The 20,179-nt window shown below is 46.4% G+C and overlaps 2 long non-coding RNA genes across 6 annotated transcripts in view; both read left to right on the top strand.

Moving 5' to 3' along the window:
• The first annotated feature begins 87 nt into the window (after positions 1 to 87).
• On the top strand, positions 88 to 17,195 carry LOC309812224. 2 transcript variants are annotated; one of them, XR_014295302.1, is made up of 4 exons: positions 88 to 504; positions 8,421 to 8,558; positions 13,366 to 13,434; positions 17,098 to 17,195. It is a non-coding gene; the product is annotated as an uncharacterized lncRNA (long non-coding RNA). The 2 variants fall into 2 exon arrangements; XR_014295303.1 differs by having other exon boundaries at positions 88 to 1,014.
• A 226-nt stretch (positions 17,196 to 17,421) lies between these two features.
• Positions 17,422 to 20,179, top strand: part of LOC309812712 — a 48,340-nt gene continuing 45,582 nt past the window's right edge. For 3 of the 4 annotated variants that reach the window (XR_014295383.1, XR_014295384.1, XR_014295386.1), the window contains exon 1: positions 17,422 to 17,457. This is a non-coding gene — a long non-coding RNA (uncharacterized lncRNA). Of the gene's footprint in view, positions 17,458 to 19,316; positions 19,976 to 20,179 lie in introns of all 4 variants that reach the window. The other variant, XR_014295385.1, reaches the window with a different exon arrangement.

Genomic DNA, 20,179 nt, shown 5'->3' with positions numbered 1-20,179 from the left:
GGTGCCTCTCAGGAATGAGCCTATTATTCATTAACAAGCCTGGTTATGTTATGGGCCAATTAACTTGGGAGGACATGGAAGGGAAATTCCAACATTGTGCAAGACTCCTCATCTCTTCTCCTCTCTGTAGTTTGAGTCTCTGCCACTGTTTACATTTAAGCCGATTTGCTATCCCAGCATCTGCAGTTTGATTATTTGACTATGGCCTGGCTCTTGGTCAAACCACTGGGGAGCCCACTAGCCATGATTATAACGGTTTTTTTTTTAAGTTGGGCCTCTGTGTATGGGCCCACTGGTATTAGAGTGTAGAGTTATTGTAATGAGGTATTAGCCTCATAGAAACAATCGTGCAAAGCAAGTGGGCTGAGAAATGCCAGACAAATGCAGTTGATTATTTGGTCAGTACATCTTTGCTTGATTTTTCGTTCTGTTGTGAAAGAGGGTGTGTGGAAAGAGAGGAGACTGGCCGTTACTGAGCACCTACTGTATATCAGCACGACTTAGGTAACTTTTCCATGTTTTATGTTTTGTTTTGAAATGATTCAGCAAGGTAGCATTATGAGCTTATGTCTATTTACAGAGGAGACACAGAGACGTTAAGAAAATTGCCCTTAGTCACACAGCAAGCAGATGAAGGAGGCATACGCACAGCAGAGTCTGTGACTTCAAGTGCTCCGTTTCTTCCACTTTAAGCTGACTGATGTGGATATACTTGTAGGGGCACTCCCAGTCTCTCCGAGCCTCTTGTGGTTTGTTTTTGGTCTCAGAGCCTCAGTATCAGACATGCTCTGAGGTGGGTGCTGCTTGGCTAGAGGAAACCATGAGAAGCCAGAATTCGGGTGAGGTCCTTTGTAGGAAGAAGAATCACCGGGATCATTTTGGAGGCAACTTGAGGTCAGCGATTTTGCTCCTGACTTCTTAGTGAGCACAGCGCAGCCTCAAGAAATGGACAGACCCGCCATCCCTGGAGCATCTTCTAATTCCGGCTGTGTCACTACTTCTGTGTGTCTTTAGGCAAGTCCGCACCTTTCTACCTCTCTGGTCCCTGTCTACTTTCCAGCATTGCCACCTACCATTCTCTGTCTTGCTCAGGCTGCTTTAGCTTTGCAGAATGCAAGTAGTTTATTTAGTAAGTGATCCCAGGAAATGTGGATGAGGGAGACGGGGCAGGAGACAAGGAAGAGAAGAAAGGCAATAAAGAGTGAGTTATTAGGAATGACCCCTCTGGGCACCCGGAGCTTAATCCTGCTTGGGGTCGTGGGAGCCCATATAGAACAGCACTTCTCATCCCCCACCCAAGGGCAGAGTGAACTTCTGCGACTTTGGAGAAAGCTCTTGAAGAGTTGTATGTTCTGGCCTTTGGAAGACTGGCTACTGTGCACAGAGGTGTCCACTGGCAAGAGGATATGGGGGTGTCTCCACAAGATTCTGATGCAATCAGAAAAACCACTATCTCTTGAAGCCACTGTAGTAGGATTTTCTGTTATTTGCAGCAGAAGGGATTCGCAAGGTGAGCATTTATCTAAAGACACGTCACTTTCTTTCAGTCCACGGAACATGTCACTCTTTTTCTTGCGTTAGATAGGGACTCCCCTCATACCCATGTCTCTGCCTGGTCCACTTTCCCCTCCCCCTCCTCACCCAAGGCCTCACTCCGTCTTTTCAATGCCCTGCAGTTTCCAAAAGGGGCTGTGTCTGACCAACCAATCAAAAGTGGTTTCCCTTCTGCTGTTTGAACCCAGGTCTGACCAAATCCAGACAAAGCATAAGTCCATTTTTTTTTTAATTATTAGATTCAACAAACATAAAATCATCCTGTGAAAGCTTCTAAACACTTACTCAATTTCTATACTAACTGGTAACATACAGTTCATTCCCCAGCCCTGGGCCAGGGACCACACTCTGAGTAGCTCTGTTTCATACGGTTCTGGCCACTGTGTGCCCATTGAATGGGGCTCTGGTTAGCTACTGCTGCATAAAAAGGTCATTCCCAAAACTTCCTGGCTTAAAATAATTATTTTATTATTATCTCTCATGATGTCTTTGGGTTAGGAATTTTGGGAGAGGCACAGCTGGTCAATTCTGGTTTGGGGGTCTCTCATGCAGTGGCAGTCAGAGGTGGCTGGAGTTGTAATGGTGTAGGACTGGAGCAGCTGGGGGCTAGTCAGGCATCTCTCTTTCTCTGTGTAGTTTCAGGACCATTTCATGTGGCCTCTCTGCGTGAGCTAATTTGGACTTCCTCCCAGCATGGTGGTCTCAGGGCAGCTGACTGCTGGCGTGGAGGCATAAATGGAGACCAAGGGTATCAAGAGTGAGTGTCAGGGCTTCCCTGGTGGCGCAGTGGTTGAGAGTCTGCCTGCCGATGCAGGGGACACGGGTTCGTGCCCTGGTCCGGGAAGATCCCACATGCCGCGGAGCAGTTGGGCCCGTGAGCCATGGCCGCTGAGCCTGCGCCTCCAGAGCCTGTGCTCCGCAATGGGAGAGGCCACAACAGTGAGAGGCCCACATACAGCAAAAAAAAAGAAAAAAAAAAAAGAGTGAGTGTCATAGTGAGCAAAGTGTTACCTGAATCGCCTTTTAGAAATTAGCCGAAGTCATGTAGCAGCACTTCTGCATACTCTATTGATTGAATTAGTCACAAAACACACCCATATTCAAGAGAAGGGATATTAAACCCTACCTTTTGATGGAGTAGTGGCAAGATTCTAGAAAAATACATGAGATGGGAGATTCTGTAACCATCTTTGGACTATACAATCTGCCTCCTATGGGGTGGTGGCAAAGGATGAAGGCAGAAAGCCTTGTTAGCAAGCTGGTCTGGGTGAAAAGTGGAGCTGGATATCATATAGGCAGTAAGAAAGAAGAGAAGAAAAGGAGGGCCTGATTTGTATTACGTAGGAGGTAGAAATCGCTAGGAAGTGGTGATCAGGAAACGAGGTGTGAAGGAGAAAGTGGGGCAAGGATGTGCCTCACATTCCTGCTTCCTCCGTTTGGGTGAATTGTGGGTCAGTTGCCAAGGTGGAGAATTTAGGAGGAAGAGCAGGAAGCAGGAGGGAGGCGGTCGATGGCTTTGGCTTTGGCCTTGCTGAGTGGGATTCACATTGCCTAATTCATTAAACTTCTTCCCAGTGTAAGACTGAGCAACAATGTGGAGATTGGAAAAGACTATATCCTGCTCTTAGAAACTCTGCCCGGGAATGTGTCAGGTCCTCGACCTAAACTAGGCAACAGAAGGGCTGGGCTCTCGGGCAGATGGACACACCTGACTGAGGAGGCTGGTAAACACAGCACAGCACAGTGTTTGCCAAACTGCCTGATTGTCAGAATCATCAGGGGAGCCTGTTAAAAATAAAAGTTCCCCGGCCCCACCCCAAACTTACTGAATCAGCATCTTTGGGGGGTGAGTTTGGGAATGCCTCTTGTATATATGCCCCAGGTGACGCTGATGATCAGGCGAGGCTGGCCAGCGCTGGGGAAGTGCGTTGTTCATTGCACAACAATGCACAGCGGCAGGAGGGTCATCCACATGAACAAAAGGTTAGCAGTACCCCCAGAGTTGTGCAAATCTAAGTGTAAATTTGGGCTCTACAGTTTCCTCCTATGTGATCGTGGGAATGTGCATCCAGGCTACCCACATCCTATCCAATTTGGCTACAGATTCAGGGGTTCCCACGATCCCTATGCCCCAGGTCTGATAATTCGCTAGAATGACCTTACGGAACTCAGGAAATTGCTATACTTAATGATTACCGTTTAAAGGATCAGGATACAAATGGGCAGCCAGATGAAGTGGTACATAAGGCAAAATCTGCAAGGGTCCCAAGTACAGAAGCTTCTGTCCCCAGGCCACAGTGATGTGTGTTGAAGTTGGAGAAGCACTGCCCTAGAGCCGCTGTGTGAACAAGTTGTCTAAGCTGTGAGAGGGGAAGGCCAGGTACATCAGATCAGGACATGGCAGGCACCGTTGGGTTCCTACCCAACAGCTATCCTTCTGCCTTTGTACGTGCTGGCAGGACAACAATTCAGTTTTAGGTAATGGGTGGCTGTGCTGTTCTGGAGAGGCTGGCCCTTACCCATGCTCGAATCCTGATTGGTGAAAGCCAGTCAAGGAGCCCTACTTCGACTTGCCACTGCAGGTTTGGGTGTGGCTAGATGATGCAGTGCTGACAGGGAGTTAGGAGGGGATGTCGGCAGGGGTTTTGGACATGGCTATCCTTGTGGATTAAATAGGTAAGGAGGAATCACTCCCTTTTCTGCCCTTAGACGTTGGAGTCAGCAGACGACACCTGGAGGTAGAACAGCCATCTTGGGAACATGAGGGGAGCCAGCCTAAGCAGATGGGCCAGCACAGTGAGGATGGCACTGTGAACCCCCCAGCCCACCTCCACCCCCCCAAAGGCTCTTGAGGTACAGTTGAGATGATAGATTAATCCAGCCCAGAGCTACTCTCTCCCTCAGGAGCTCTTAATACAAATAATAAGGGATAGATGTCTAATGGGGCTTTTTTCTACTCTTGACCAAGGTCCCAAACCTGAGAACTAGAGGCACCTCTCCACTCCCCACCCCCAACATTATAGAAAGGGAGGTACTAGACCAGGTTTCTCCACCTTGGCACTATTGATGTTTTGGACCAGATAATTCTTTGTTATGAAGGGCTGTCCCACTCATCATAGGATGTTTAGCAGCACCCTTGCCTCTCAACCCCCTAGAAGCCAGTAACACCCCTCCAGCTGTGACAACCTAAAGTGTCCCCAGACATTGTCAAATGTCCCTGAAGTGGAGGAGATGGGGCACCAAACCACCCGTAGTTGAGATCCACTGTGCAACACCGTCCATGTACAGGGTAGTCCCAAACGAGTTCTGTGATCGGTAGCCAGCCCTTGCTTCAGCCAATGTTTAAGAGAAGGTGAGACAGATCACGGAATGAAGGGAGGGAGGACTTCTGTGCAGAAAGTTGTCAGAGGCTGGGAGTTCCCCTTCACAGGGAGCAGAGAAGGCCACCAGGAAGGAAACAAATATGTCCCCATCGCGCCCCCCCACCCCCGCCGCTGTCTGGGCTGTGCAAACTCATGGCCTCCAGGCCTCCACTGGGCTGGGGTTGAGTGTAGTCAGAGTTCTTTGGGGAACTTTGGGATGCCTGGATGTTTGGAGAAATCCAGGGACTGTTGCCAGACCCTGGACTGGAGAAGTTTACATGCGAGACACTAGCTTGAGTGACGCTTGACAGGACAGCAAAGGGCGAGGGCTACAGTGGCAGGGAAGGGGTGGGAAAACCATGGCAGATCATCATGGCAGATTCACCCAATTCTGCGTGGAACTTCGAGGTAAGGTGAGGGCCGTGTGGGGTGTATGGGAGAAGGTGGTGGTTATTAGCCGGGGTAGGTCACCTTTGTCAGAGAAGGGGACAGTGGGAAGTACCAAGGAGAGAGTTATTGGTGGTTATTGGAGACAATAACCACCAAAGCATCCTAAACTGCTGCACAGATGGCCACTTTTCCAGCACCAACCAAATCGGGTTTTCCTTTCACACCTGCTCTCCCTCTGCCCTGGAGGGACCAGAAACAGCATTAGCCAGTAAGAGAGGAGCTGGAGCAGGGCTAGACCCCTCTGTCCCCACCGCTCACTGGAGGCTTCCTAGCTGGGATGTGACTCGAACTGAGTGGTTGGGAAGGGCCAGGGTGTGGAGGGAGAAACTTCAGCTTGGGTTAGAACTTGAGGTTTTGATATTCGTTTCTAGGAATTTATCCCTTTCTTCTAGGTTGTCCATTTTATTGGCATATAATTGTTCCTAGTAATCTCTTATGATCCTTTGTATTTCTGTGGTGTCATTTTGTAACCTCTTTTTTATTTCTGATTTTATTTATTTGGACCCTCTCTCTTTCTTTCTCGGTGAGTCTGGCTGAAGGTTTATCAATCTTGTCTCTTTTCAAAGAACCATCTCTTACTTTCATTGATCTTTTCTGTTGTTTTTTTTTTTTTCATTTCATTTATTTCTGCTCTGATCTGTATTATTTCCTTCCTTCTACTAACTGTGGGCTGTTTGTTTTGCTTTAAGAAAGTATGGATGTTTATTTTTATGAGTGAAAAGCATTCTTTTTCCTTCCCACTCCCCACCCAACTCCCTCTGATCTAAGTGACATGTGATCATCCCTCAGGCACAAGATTTCCCTGGACCTCGGCAGAGTAAGTTGGCTCCCTTCCTACATGCCCTGCCGGCACCCTGTACGTCCCTTTCTGGAACATTCTCCAAGCTTTGGATAGCTGCTCCCACTTCACTTTCCCAGTGCAAGCTCCGTGAGAGCAGGTCAGGCTTGCCTCCTTCCCTGCTGGGTCCCTGGCCCAGCTGGCAGCACATAGTAGGTGCTCACTAAAAAATGCTTGCTGACTGAATGAACTGCAGCCTCTCCCGTCGCCTTTGCCGTTCCACCCTTCACTCTCTGGTTCTGTTTTTAAGTGACCTATTGGAGAAAAGGGCAGGGATGATGAAAGTGAGGAAGGAAAAAAGGGGTTGAGGAATTTTGCACAAATGAACCACATTCAGCAACAGCAAATTCACCACATTCTTTAGAAGCCTGTGAAAATCTGGCAGACAAAAGAGGGTTTTGTGAGTGGGTGTCAGATGATGACTGTAGCCATGAACATTTTTTAGGCGTGGGGAAAGGGGTGAGGAATTGCTATATCCTCCTGGACTAGAGAGAACAATGCCTTCTAATTTTAAAAGTCTCTCTTTTAATGTAAAGGGCCCAGTGGATGGTTTAGGAGTATTTCCCTCTTAGAAAAGCAAATCTATTGTCTTAACAGCAACAAGGAAGCCTTCTCTGGAATGAAGCTGTGTCTATAGGTGAGACGGTAAGAAAATATGCTTCACAGCTAGTATGCTCAGGGGCAGGCATGGACAGTGAAAAGATTGGTTCTTTGTCTTTCTTTTTCCGAAACATTTTATTTCAAAGTGATTCCAGATCTATAGAAAAGTTGCAAGTATAGTACAAGGATCTCCCAATATTCTTTACTTAGATTTCCCAAAAGTTTACATTTTACCACATTCATTTGATCATTCCCTCTCTCTATACATATTATCATTTCTTTTTCTGACCTTCTTGAGAGGAAGTTGCAGACACAATGTCCCTTTACCTCTAGATCCTTCAATGTGTATTTCCCCCCCAAACAAGGACAGTCTCTTAGAGTGATCAAAATCAGGCAAGTTACATTGATATAATGCTATTTGTAATCCACAGACCTTATTCAGTTTTGCCAATTGATGTAATAATATCCTTTATAGCAAAAGAAAAAAAATTTTTCTGGCTCTGGATCCATTCCAGGCTCATGTGTTGAATGTAATTGTTAAGTCTCTTTAGTTTCCTGTAACATGGAATAGTCCTCAGGCTTTGTCTTTCATGACCTTGACATTTGTCAAGAGTATGAGCCAGTTATTTTATAGAACGGTCCACAACTTGGATTTATCTGACATTTCCTTATAGTTAGATGCAGGTTTGCATTTTGGACAGGAATATCACAGGAATGATGTGGTGTCATAAAGACTGACTTTGAAAAGGCAAGCATTTCAAAGGGTTTGGCATTCGAGAAAGATTGGAAGCATCACAGAGTGGTTATGACTCCAGGCCTTAGACTCACTTGCTAGAGATGCAGTTTAGAAATGCGACCTTGAGAGAGTCACTTCACCTCTCTCAGGCTTTGTGTTCTAATCTGCAAAATGGGTAGATTGGTACTGGCTTACATTTATTGGGTGCTTACCTATGGCCAGAGGTTGTTCCAAATGTCTTATATGCAATCGCTCATTTAATCCTCATGACAACCCTCTAACAGATGTTTTAGAACATTATTAGAATAATAATGTAAATAATGTAAAAGGAGAGTCCTTTTTTTTTTTTTTTTTTTTTTTTTTCTTTTTGCGGTATGCGGGCCTCTCACTGCTGTGGCCTCTCCCGTTGCGGAGCACAGGCTCCGGACGCGCAGGCTCCGGACGCACAGGCTCAGCGGCCATGGCTCACGGGCCCAGCCGCTCCGCGGCATATGGGATCCTCCCAGACCGGGGCACGAACCCGTATCCCCTGCATCGGCAGGCGGACTCTCAACCACTGCGCCACCAGGGAGGCCCAAGGAGAGTCCTTTTACAGATGAAGGAACTGAGGCACAGAGAGGTTGGACAACTTGGCTGAAGTCACAGCTGATATGTAGCAGTGATGGGCTTCCAACCAGGTTACTTTGTCTCTAGAGGCTGCCTGTTTAATTCCCACCCCATATGGACTCCTGCAAGTGACACCTTCAAAGGTTTTTATGAGGACTAAAGAAGGGTATGCAGGGCAAGCATCTAACCCAGTGCCTGGCACATAATCACAGTAAATACTAAGAGATAATTGTTAATATCTTCCTTTACTCCATTTTTTTCTCATTTTATAAAGGACTGGATGAAGGACATATTCCAACTTGATGATACTGAAGCCTAATTGGGAACCTCAGGCTATCCCCAGACCAGCTGACATTTATGAGGCTCCTGGGTCTCATGAAGCAGTGAAGTCGACCTTGGGCTGTGTTTGGAGGTGAGGGAGAGGAGAACATCCCAGAATCTGCACTTGGCTATGGCTCTCGCCATTGCCCAATGGTGGCTGGTGCAGAATGAAGCCCACAGAGGAGACTGGTGCCACGCGTATTGGGCTTTGGAAAGCTTTGCAGGTGCTTTGTGTTAATGGCATTTCCTCAGGCGGACATAAAGCGTGTTCACATTTCCTAGCTGCTGGCTAGCTAGCTGTGGGGAGGCAGGGAGAAGCAGGCAGATGAGATACTGCCGGGCAGGAGAACTGATGCCTTGGGATTAGAATGTGTAATGCTGGGGATGGGTGGAGGAGATAGTTTGAAGTAAGCTGAGTTCATCACATTTTTGCAGGAATAACCACCCCATGGCCATTTGTTTTCTTGCCTGGATGAGACAGGGATCAAACTTATGGGATGTTACCTGTGTAGGAAAGGGTTATTAAGCGAGTTCCATGGGTAGGTTTCAAGGGTGCTATGAACTCCTCGAACTGTATGTATAGAAGTGTGAGTGAACATGTATCTATTTACATGTGTTTTTCTAGGGAGAGATTTGCAGTTTTTTTTATCAAACCCTCAATGTGTTCTGTTATTTAATGCAGAAAAAGAATCCTTGGTGGTCAAGGAGAGGATATGAGAGAGAAAGGGAGGGAAGGAGGGAGGGAGAGAGAGAGACAGAGACAGAGACAGAGAAAGCGAAAGAATATTATTTCCTAATAGTTACACAAAAAGTTGCTAGGAAACCATTCACTGACTTTGTGAATTATAAACATTTTCTTCTTAACCCCAAATAAATAGACCTCATATCATTCCAATCATGAGAACACAGCTGTTTGTGTGTAGGGAAGGAGTGGGGTTGGGTGTTGTGTGTGTGTGTGTGTGTGTGTGTGTGTGTGTGTGTGTGTGTGTAGGGAGGGGTAGGGATGGTGGAGAAGGGGATGAAGGGAGGGTGAGTGGAGCAGAGAAGAGGAATGTGAGCTTCTTTCTGTCCTTAAGAAGGAGCACAAATGTCCCTGCAGCCCGCCCTCCGTGGATGCCCCAAGATGACGATCCTGGCCTGCAATGATGGTGGCCACCAGGTGACAGGACCTGTCCTTATTTACCCAATGGATGCTCCTCTTCAAATTTGCAAATCTCACAAATGATTCATGTCCTCTGAAAGGAGAAATGAAAGTAAAATAGGCTGTTTAGCTAGTTTGCTTCTCTAGTGGAGCCCTTTGAATTTCTGGGGCCTCATTCTAGGTACGGCTTCAGTGTGTCCCATGTGGGTTATCTGGTTAGTGACCAGAATTCCTGGATTTTTAGGGTGTCCTGGCTTCAGATACTTGGTTCATTTGACAGAACTTCCTGGCTTTGCTCCATCCCTTTGAGGGTCTGTCCTGTTCCTCTTGGAAGATTTCTGGGAGCAGACTCCCTGCTCCCCCAGGAGAAGACTCAGAAAACACTCAGCTACTGACTCTCGCCTTCTCTCCAGTGGGGTCTTATTCCATTTCTTTCCTCCTGTTGAAGACATTTACTAGTTCTCTGTCCTTGGCTCTTCCAAGTGCTCCTTCCCTCCCTCCCTCTTTCTCCCTCCCTCCCTCCTTCTCCTTCCCCCCTCCCTTCCCCCTCCCTCCTTCTCCTTCCCCCCTCCCTTCCTCCCTCCCTCCTTCTCCTTCCCCCTTCCCTCCCTTCCTTCCTTCCTTCCCTCCTCTTCCTCCCCCGCATCACCGCATCACTCTCTATCTCTCTCATTTACTCTAAAACATTTATGAAGGCCTAGCAGGTGCCAGGCACTGGGTGCTGAGTGTTCAGAAGGGAACAGCATAAGGTGTAATCCCTGCTATTACAGCCCTGACACTCACAGACTGCATATAAAAATCTCGTTCTGTCTTCAGTAGGGAGAGAGATTAGAGAGTTGCAGGAGAGAAGGTAGGGAGACCAACTGGGAGGCTGGCAGAATACAAATAGAAATGAGCGGGTCTGAGATAAGGCAACGGCAGGTTTCACTTGATGAATACTGATGCTCTTCCACCGGGTCCATAAAAATTAGTGAGTTCACTGTAGTGGCGTTTCCCTTGTATCAGTTTAAAATGACCCTCTTTGTCCCATATACAGTGCACTTGTGCTTTGCTTTCTGTATCCTCTGGTGTGGTTATTGGCACCCCTGCTTTCTCTTTGTTCATGTCTGCCTTTATATCTGAGGACACAGGGGTTCTGCACTGGACCATGTATTTAAAAGGTTGATTTGTAGAAAAAAGTCGAGGTTGGACAACTTCCACACATTTCATTGATCTTTCGTGGCCAAAAGAGAACACTGGTAGAGCAGGAGGATGGCCTTGTTCAAGGAAGATCTTGTGCCCAGTTCTAAGTCAACGAGCTTCGATGGTAACCTTAAACGTAAGACAGCATGCCCAGGTAGGTCTCGATCCTGGGGGCAGGTAAGAGGCACACAGGCAGTAGGAATCAAAGAAAGGAGCCAGGAGGGAGATGAAAAGATTAGTAATGAGTGTGGTAGTTTGATTTTACTCGCTCTGGTTATGATTTTCTCTGGAGTTAGTTGCCGTGGTGTCAAACTGAGAATTCATGAATGGATTCTCCTACCAGCACTAGCCTTAAGGTTGTGCCATGTACCTGAAGTTCTTTCCAGGAAGCAGGCTCATGGACTTAGGTCTTTCCAGAACCATCATGTTGTCAGGTCACAGTGCCTCGGCCAGAAGGAGCCGACAGGGCAGGACCAAGCATCATGGCTAAACCTTTGGAATCAAACAATTCAATTCCTATTTCCACCCCTTATACCTGTGGGACCTTAGACAAATTACTTAACCTTTTTGAGCCTCAGTTTCTTTATCTGTAAAATATAAGTTATAATAATACCTACTCCGTAGAGTAATGTGAGGGATAGATGAGATGATTAATGCAAAATAGTTAGTGCCTGGCTCAATAAATGGAAACTATTTTTTATTCAATCAGCAAAAATCATTTGATCATATAATTTAGTAACCAGTTATTGAATATTTACTCTATATCAGATACTGTGCCAGTTACTATGAGGCCACTACTGATTTATTCAATGAATTTTTTGAGTATTTTCTGTATGCTAGACATCATATGAGGTGCTTAACCATCAAAACCTTCAGAAGTCTAGATAAAATATCCCCAAGACTCTTCAATTCTAGCACTCTGTGAGACCCCAGGTTATGAACCAGTTTTTCTTAATTCACGCAACAAGCATGATGCCAAGAACTTTGTGAACCATTGAAAATATAAACAGAAATAAAACTTGGCCCTAACCAGGAGAGGTTTCCAGCCAGGAAGGGCCATTTTGACACCTCTGTCTTATCATTTCTTTCTTTCTTTGAAAGTAATCTATAGTTGAGTTCTCTTTTGTGATGTGCTCTATGGTTATATTAATTAATTAATTAATTGGATAGATCTGTGTTGTGCATCTGCTCTGTGCAGCTCATAGTACTGGGTTCTGCTTAGAATATAATAAGGAAATAAGATATAGTCCCTAACTCTAGGAAGTTCTAATTTAGTGATGGAGATTAGGCATCCATGAGAAATCAAACAATAATATAATAATATTTCACTGGACACAATGAATGCATGAATGAAATGATGACTTTGAGGAAGCATCATGGTTAAAATGCGTGGACATCATAGGCAAATGGATCTGCCTTCAGCCTTGCCTCTGCTCTTAACTAAGTCTTGATTTTGCCAAGTCACTTAATCTCTTTGAAAAGTCTGTCATCTTTAAAGTAGGATGAAACATTGTGAATATTCACAGAGACAGTGTCCCTGGCATAGAAAGGCATGACTTTTAGCCATTACTAACAGCATTAATATTATCATTATCATTATCATATTCATGCACAAACCCTCCCAGTCCTGTGTGAGGTTGTACATGCATATCTGTGCCCACTGTTTGTGTGGTTAGACATTTCACTTGTCATTCATAATCCAATCTGATCAGAGAGATTCACTCAACCATCTGTTCATTGAATAAATATTCACGGAATGCCTACAATGTTCCAGGCACTGTCCCAGGCACTTTCCCAGGCACTAGGGATACAGTAGCGAGCAGTTGACCCTAAAAGTCAAGGTCTCTGTCGTTATGGAGCTTATCTTGTAGTGGAGGACCCAGAAGATACATATAACACATACACTATCATGTCAGGCAGTGATAAAATGAAGTGTTATGGAGAAAGGGGGTTGAGCATCTTCTCTCTTTCTATGACACAGGGACTATTGTATTCCTGAACTTGTTTCCCCATATCCAGAGCAATTCATCAGCATGAGTATCTCTGGTCTCCTATGAAGCACATGGGCTTCTAGGAAAAGAGAGGCTGGGAGATAAAAGGGAAAACCCGAGAGGGGGGACTTTCCAATAATGCTGGAAAAAAATAATTACGGGTGCTCACATTTGATCTGAATATTGGTCAAAACGCATGGCTTGAGTGGCTGGTAGCCAGCAGGGAACAGCTGCTTTTGCTGTCACTGTTCCCTTCAGTTAGAGAGGGAGATGTCCAGTCAGCCTGATGTATTGAATAATTTAACATCCATTAGATATTCTTTATTTTACCATTACTTATGACTTGCTGAGTCCTGGCATTAAGCTTTGGACAAAATAAGGTGCAGGTGGAAGGCATGGCCTGGGGCTAAAGAGGTTTCAACGTCAGGAAGGGACAAATCAAAGTGTCCCCAGCTGTCACTAAGTGCATTGGCTGAGAAGGTGGTGACACCTCCAGGGTGTGAGTCTAGCTTGTCCTTCATTCCCTGGATTCCTCACACCTCCGACTCATCCCCGCTTCCTGTTCCTTCCCTGCCTCTCTTCAGGGATGTGTCTTGACCTGGCAGCCAGTCCTTCATGGGAGAAAATGAACCACACACGTCAGAACCACCCAGGTATCTCAGGGATTTGGCTTGTGAGCCCAGGCATCGCATATTATGTTTATAAAAGTCGGGAAGAAAGAGAGATGGGAGAGGGGAGGCCTGAGGAGGAAGCAGAGACGCACACACGGAGGCCATTTTACTCCCATGAAGAGGAGCAGATGTTTCTCCTGTTATATTTTCCACCTCTGGAGGGGCTGAGACGCCGGGGTACCATTGCTGGCTTCTCCCAGGGTTCAAGGTGGGGAGTCTGACGGAAGTGGGAGGAGGGTCCGGGCTCTTCCCTTCCCAGCTTTAGTCACACACGGGGCCGCGAGGAGACCACGTGCTGTTTACATTCCCTTTCAAGGATCTACTGCAGAAGAAGCTCTCAGATTGCCAAAACGCCTCACATTCCTCCAGAAGCCTCCACCTGGAAGCCCATCCGGTTGACCGCAGCCCATCCCATGCCTGACCCCAGCTTGCCCGCTGAGGGCAGCCTCTTAAACCTTTCCGTCCTCACTCACTCTGGACCAGCATCTCACCTCAGCCTCAGTTGTCCTGGGCTCAGCTGCCCTTCGAATGAGCCTCCAGCCCAGAGAGACTCCCCCGAGTGGCCTTGGTAGCTTAGCTAGACCCTCCTGAGTGGTCCTATGCACATGAACTGCCACAGACTAAACACTGGGTCTCCAATCACTCACTCTCCCCGAAGCTCCGGTTTCAGAAGGAGGACCCGAGGGCTTTACTGAGGGAAATAGTTTCCCCCTTTTCTTGCTGGGTGGTTTTAAGGTGAGGCAAGATTGCTGGGAAAGTTGTGGGTGGTCCAAGGGCCAAGTACAAATGAAGGTGTCCCTGGGTCAGCATTTCGTCTGAGCATCAACCCCGGCCTCTCCCTTCTCCCTACCCCTCTGACTCCCACCAGACTGCAGTCAGGGACAGTGGCTTATTGTATGCCCACTACCTTAGGCTTCCAGAATGGGAAGTGGCAATCGTACCACCTGATCCCACCCACAGCCCTGCAGGGCAGCCCAGGAAGGGTTCTCCCATTTTGCAGATGAAGAAACAGAGCTCCAGGAGGACAGAGGATGTGTAGCCGAGCTATGGCTAGAGAGTGCTGGAGGCTGGTCTTGGAGGCAGGTCTCCCAGCCCAGCGCTCTCACCCAGCAGGCGGCTGCAGGAAACAGCTGGAACGTATAATGAGAAGAGAGACTGGGAAACTCAGTGTTGGATTCTTAGGGAAAAAGGAAACTGACCTCCCACAGTGCAATGAGCAAGTCTTGGCTCACAGGCCAAATGGGCATTTGTTCAGTGGCCTATGCAGTGACCCAAAGGCTGCACTTTTCCATGGGTGGGGAAGAGTAGGGCAGAATCTGTTGGCTCTTAACATCTTGACCTTGTAACTGGACCCCTGAGAATTTGCTTAGCATGCTCCTCAGGGGCTGGTCCACTCTGAGCACCCTGGTAAACCTGAATGCCTGGCATGGCCGTCTGAAGCTTTGGGCTGATCTGTTCGTGGATGGGAGGGAAGTCTGGTCGTTTTGTGTCTTAGCGAGACAGTTCCAGGGTCATGACCAGTCACTAGTAAGGCATTTCCATGAGCTGCCCATCAGAGGGATCCACACTGAGGCTGATGAGCAGCAAATTCTTGTCCACGCCATGAGTCACTGTTACGTATCAGCCTGTACTCTTTCTCTTTTGTCTGCTCCATGTCCATGGACCTATTCATGGATAGAAGGAGGATAGGAGTGGAGAAGGAGAGGAAGGGAAGAGAAGCACTTTATAATTGAGCATGACATACATTTCTGCACCTCTTCAAAGCACAAAACCCCAAAGCCGGAGGATTCCCTTCCATCGCATTTCAAATCTTAGGAAAGCATCCAGTAAACATCATTGACCTCCATACTCTCTCCCATAAAGCCATTCCTCAGGAGTAGAAGTTAATAAAAGGAGAGTCTGACTCAGGCAATGTTCTAAAATATTTTTGACCATGACCCACGCATCCATGTAAATGTGACTGAAACAGTTTCATGAAGCGATATTTACCCTTCCTTCCTGCAATAAATTCTAATATGTACGATTTGGCTGTTTTAAATCACTAAAAAAAAAAAAACAAACCAAGAAACACTGGTTGACCCACTAATGCATGATTAGGAAAGCTCTGTTACAGAAATTTTGGTAAAAAATGGCTTCTCATAAAATGGCTTCACTTATTAGTCAATCCTACAGCCTGGACCCTGTAGACGATACCAGTATGGCCAGCTGCTCACTGGTGCCCACCTACGAGGAGCAGGAGGATGACGGGGAGCAAGGTTTCAAATCCTCAAACAGATTATTACCAAAAAAAAAAAAAAAAGTGACTTCACAATAACAAACCATGAGGCCAAATAGGGGAATAGCAAAAGACAAATGAGAATGACCAATTTACGAATGATCATTCATCCTGCTTCCTGGTCTTTGTGCATGCCATCCCCGTCTCCTGAAATTTCTCTGGTTCCTCTTCCTCCATCCAAAGTCTCCCGATCTCTCAAGGATCACCTCTTCCAGGAAGTCTTCCCTGGCTATCTTTCCCTGCTAAGAGCTTTTGGACAATATCTGACTCTACCACTTATTTGATGTGACATCACACCTTGCCAGCTGAGCTGGAATACCATAACGTTATTTACATTTTGTGGTTAATCACTTTTAAGAGTCTGCCCAGCTTCACGTACTACCTGGAAACCACGTCTGTGAAGCAGTCTCCTGTTTCCTGGTCCCAGTAGTGTGAACTGGAGGGCACTGGCACCACCCAAGCTGGGCCAGTTAGAGCTTTTCCCTGGGAAGTTGGAACTGGAAATGATGGGGAGAGAGAGAGAATGAGAGAGGGAGAGAGAGAGGAAACTGCCTTTTTCCTAAGCACTTTCTTATTATCAGTTCTAGAATGATCTGAGGTGCCCCTGTACTCTTGCTCTTGGGCCTTGTGACACAGCCTATACGTGTCTATATTTGCCTTTATGTCTATATAATCTATTCCTAGGGTGACCAAATGTCCTGTTGGCTGACCAGTCCTGGTTTATGACTGTGATCCAAGCATAATTATTTCATTCACTCTTCAAGTGTGCTGGTCTTGAGGATTTGTGACCTCAGGTCACACTAGCTCGACTTGGCTTCTGTTACTATTGCACGTTTATAAGGTCTGTAGCTCACAAAGCAAGCTCACGTGCATCACCTCATTCTCTTTCCAAATTCATTATTTTCCCCTCAGAACTGCCCCTCCCTCTGTGTGCCACCACTAGCCCCCTGTCATGTCAGCCAGAGACTCTGGTGTTAGCCTAGACCCTTCCTTCTTCTTCACCTCGTAAATCCCTTTATCCATTTCTTAAAAAAAAAAAATCGAGTGCCCACCAAGGACCAAGCACTGTGCTAGTTACTGGGTAAATAGTGTGGTGAATGAAACAGAGTCTTTGTCTTTGAATTTATACTCCAGCTCAAGAAACACCCCCAAAGATATAGTTTCAAGTTGTGATACGTGTGGCAAAGGAAAAGAACTGGCTCTCGGAGAGAGAAGAATGGGCTGGGTATGGGGTGGGCCCACTTTGTACTGGGGGCCCCAGGAAGGCCTCTGTGAGGAAGTAACATTCGAGCTCAGATCTGAAGGGTCAGAGGAGCCTGTCATTGAAAGGACTTCAGTAGCAGGGGTTGAATGGAGTCTTTACATTTTAGGTTGATCCAAAAACTCTGTGGAGAATGGAGCCTAAGGGGTGAAGCTGGAAGCTGGAAGACCAAGTAAGAGGCTATTACAATTGTTCAGACAAGAGTTGATGGTGTGGGCTTCCCTGGTGGCGCAGTGGTTGGGAGTCTGCCTGCCGATGCAGGGGACGTGGGTTCGTGCCCCGGTCCGGGAGGATCCCACATGCCACGGAGCGGCTGGGCCCGTGAGCCATGGCCGCCGAGCCTGCGCGTCCGGAGCCTGTGCTCCACAGTGGGAGAGGCCACAACAGTGAGAGGCCCACGTACCACAAAAAAAAAAAAAAAAAAAAAAAAAAAAAGAGTTGATGGTGGATTACACACCAAGTAGTGGAGGTAAGTAAAAGTGGACAGATTGGGGAGATATGCTGGAGCTGAAAATCCTCAGGGTTTGGCAGTGGCTTGGAGGTGGTGGAGGCGAGGGGCTGGTGGTGAGGAAGAGAGGTGTCCACAGGTGTGTGATGTCAGCAAGAACAGTTTACCAAGATGGGGAGGAGGAGACGCGGAGAATATTTGATGATGGTGGTGGTGGGTAGTTGAAGACATCAGTTTGGGATGTGTTTAGCTGGAGATGCCTGTGAACATTCCAAATGGCTATCTCAGCTGCATGGGCATGTGAGGGACCCTGCACTCAGAGGAAAGGCCCTGCGCTCGATTTAATTGCCATCTTGAAATGTTTAAACATTTGAACTTGAGTTTTGTGTGTGAAATTTGATTGGACAATGGAGCATGTGTGTGGGCAGAAGAAACGTGCCTAATACGTATGTGTGCCAGCCCTCGCTGCCCCATTCACGTGTAGTATTTGTGATGTCCTGATCACAAATTTCAGTGGACTCATGATGTGGAGGGGTTCAGTGAGACTCCAGCTAAGTAGAGTAGTACCCCTTATCTGTGGGGGACATGTTCCAAGACCCCCAAAGGATGCCGGAAACCGCAGATAATACCAAAGCCCATAAATACTGCTTTTCCTTATACATACCTACCTATGATAAAGTTCAATTTATAAGTAGGCAGAGTAAGAGATTAACAACAATAACTACTAATAAATTAGAACAATTATAACAATACACCATAATAAAAGGTATGTGAATGTGGTCTCTCAAAATATCTTGTACAAATTTAATGCCTTTTCCATCTTAACTAAGCACTTATCATGCACTGTGGTCGTAACTTTGGCAGTTTGAGGTGCAACAGAAAAACTAGCATAAATGTCTTTTTCCTTCTTCACAGTTTCACAGATGGAAGATTCGTTCTTACAGTAGATTTTAGCAACCTAGGCTTATGATTTTTTCTTTCCTTACTAAGTCGAGAACTTTAAGGAAGCACTTTTATGGCTTCTCTTTGGCAGATCTGAACTGCCAGCATCACAACTCTTGTCCTTTGGGGACCATTATTAAGCAAAATAAGGGCACTGCGTTACCTTGACAGTTGATCTGATAACCTAGATGGTTACTGAGTGACTATCCAACTAACGGGCGGGATACGCTGGACAAAGGGATGATTCACATCCCAGATGGGATGGAGAAGGATAGTGTGAGATTTCATCACACAGCTTAGAATGGCATGCAATTTAAAACTTATGAGTTATATATTTCTGGAATTTTCCATATAATATTTTCAGACCTCGGTTGACCACAGGTCACTGAAACTGTGGAAAGAGAAACCACGGATAAGGGGGAACCAGGGTATAAGCTAAGTGTGTTATGTCTATGGACGGCTAAGTAGGGGCACTGACCACCCCAAGAGGCCATGCTTTCCATTTTAGCCAGAACGTTCTTAGAACACAGAAAGAAGACAGTGGTGTTCTAAGAAACAAACAACCAAGGAACCCTATCATACCCTTGCTTAGGCTGAAAATGAAGTTAGGGAAGGAAAGGGAAACATAGGGCAACCTGTAATTCCTTTTCCTTTCCTTTCTTGCTTCCTTCCTTCCTCATCATTCTTGCTGGATGTGCATGTATTATTAAGAAATGAAAACAATTGGGTTAGCTTTGCGCAGATTTTCTACTCTTCTGGCAAAAACAAAATACATAGGCATGCAAGAGCTCTGAAACAAGAATTGTGCACTTTTGACGATTCTGCATGTGAGTTAAATGCTCTTATATTTGCATTTTAAACAGACATTGCACAAGATAAAGATGAATGGTAAAAAGGTTGTGCTAATAATTTTAAATTTTAAATTTTTCTTTATTTAGAATGACATTAAATTGCGAAGAAAAAGGACCATGAAAAGTTACAAGAGAGACTGTGGAAGAAAGAAAAAATTTAATATTTTAACACCTTTAATGGCACTTCTGCACTTTGAACAGGAGGCCCACATTTTAATTTCATGCAGGGTCCTACAAATTATGGAGCTGGCTTTGGGTAGTCCATGAAGGAAAGGGGTCAGGAGCCCCACATCATCAAGTTCTACTGGTTCTACCAATTAAGTATCTTTTCTCTCTGTCCCCTGAGTCTTATTAGCCTGGTGGTCTCCTCATGGTCCTGCTTTCCTTCATCTCCTTCAATTCAACCTTCTTTCTGAGATGTCCCCACCCCCCAAACTTTAAGGAGGATTGGCGTGTCTAGGAAAAAATCAGCGGAGATACCATATAGGGAAGGGCTTAAAGAGAGAGGATTGAAGGATCAAGGAGAGACAAGAGAAGTAGGGGACAGGGGGAGAAGAAGCCCCATGTGGGACACTTCCTGGAGACCTAAGGCTCACCCCAAGGCCTGAGAGGGAGGAGTGAGGCTTTGTCCTTCGTGTGGTGAGAGGAGTCCTAGTTGACTCCTGGTGCTGATGAGGAACAACTCACCAAATGCTGCCTTGCTAGGAAAGCAGACCATTGGCCTCCCTACATTGTCTCCCTGGAAGGTAAGTAGAGACACACTCTACAGGGCTACACGGACCACCCAGTGTCCATTTAAGGGGCTTATGCCCAGGACTTTGAGACCATGGTCTAATGTCTGGATGTTCCTGAACTATCCTACTTCAGGCCAGCAGTCCAAGCCCCACAGATTATACCATCTCCCCTCCATTGCTTCACTGTCAGCCAAGTGATGCCAAAGGGCAAAGGAG

Source organism: Mesoplodon mirus (genome assembly GCF_964341445.2).
Source record: "Mesoplodon mirus genome assembly, chromosome: 11".
In the NCBI taxonomy this organism is placed as follows: domain Eukaryota; kingdom Metazoa; phylum Chordata; class Mammalia; order Artiodactyla; family Ziphiidae; genus Mesoplodon; species Mesoplodon mirus.
This window is presented reverse-complemented; position numbering and strand designations above follow the sequence as displayed.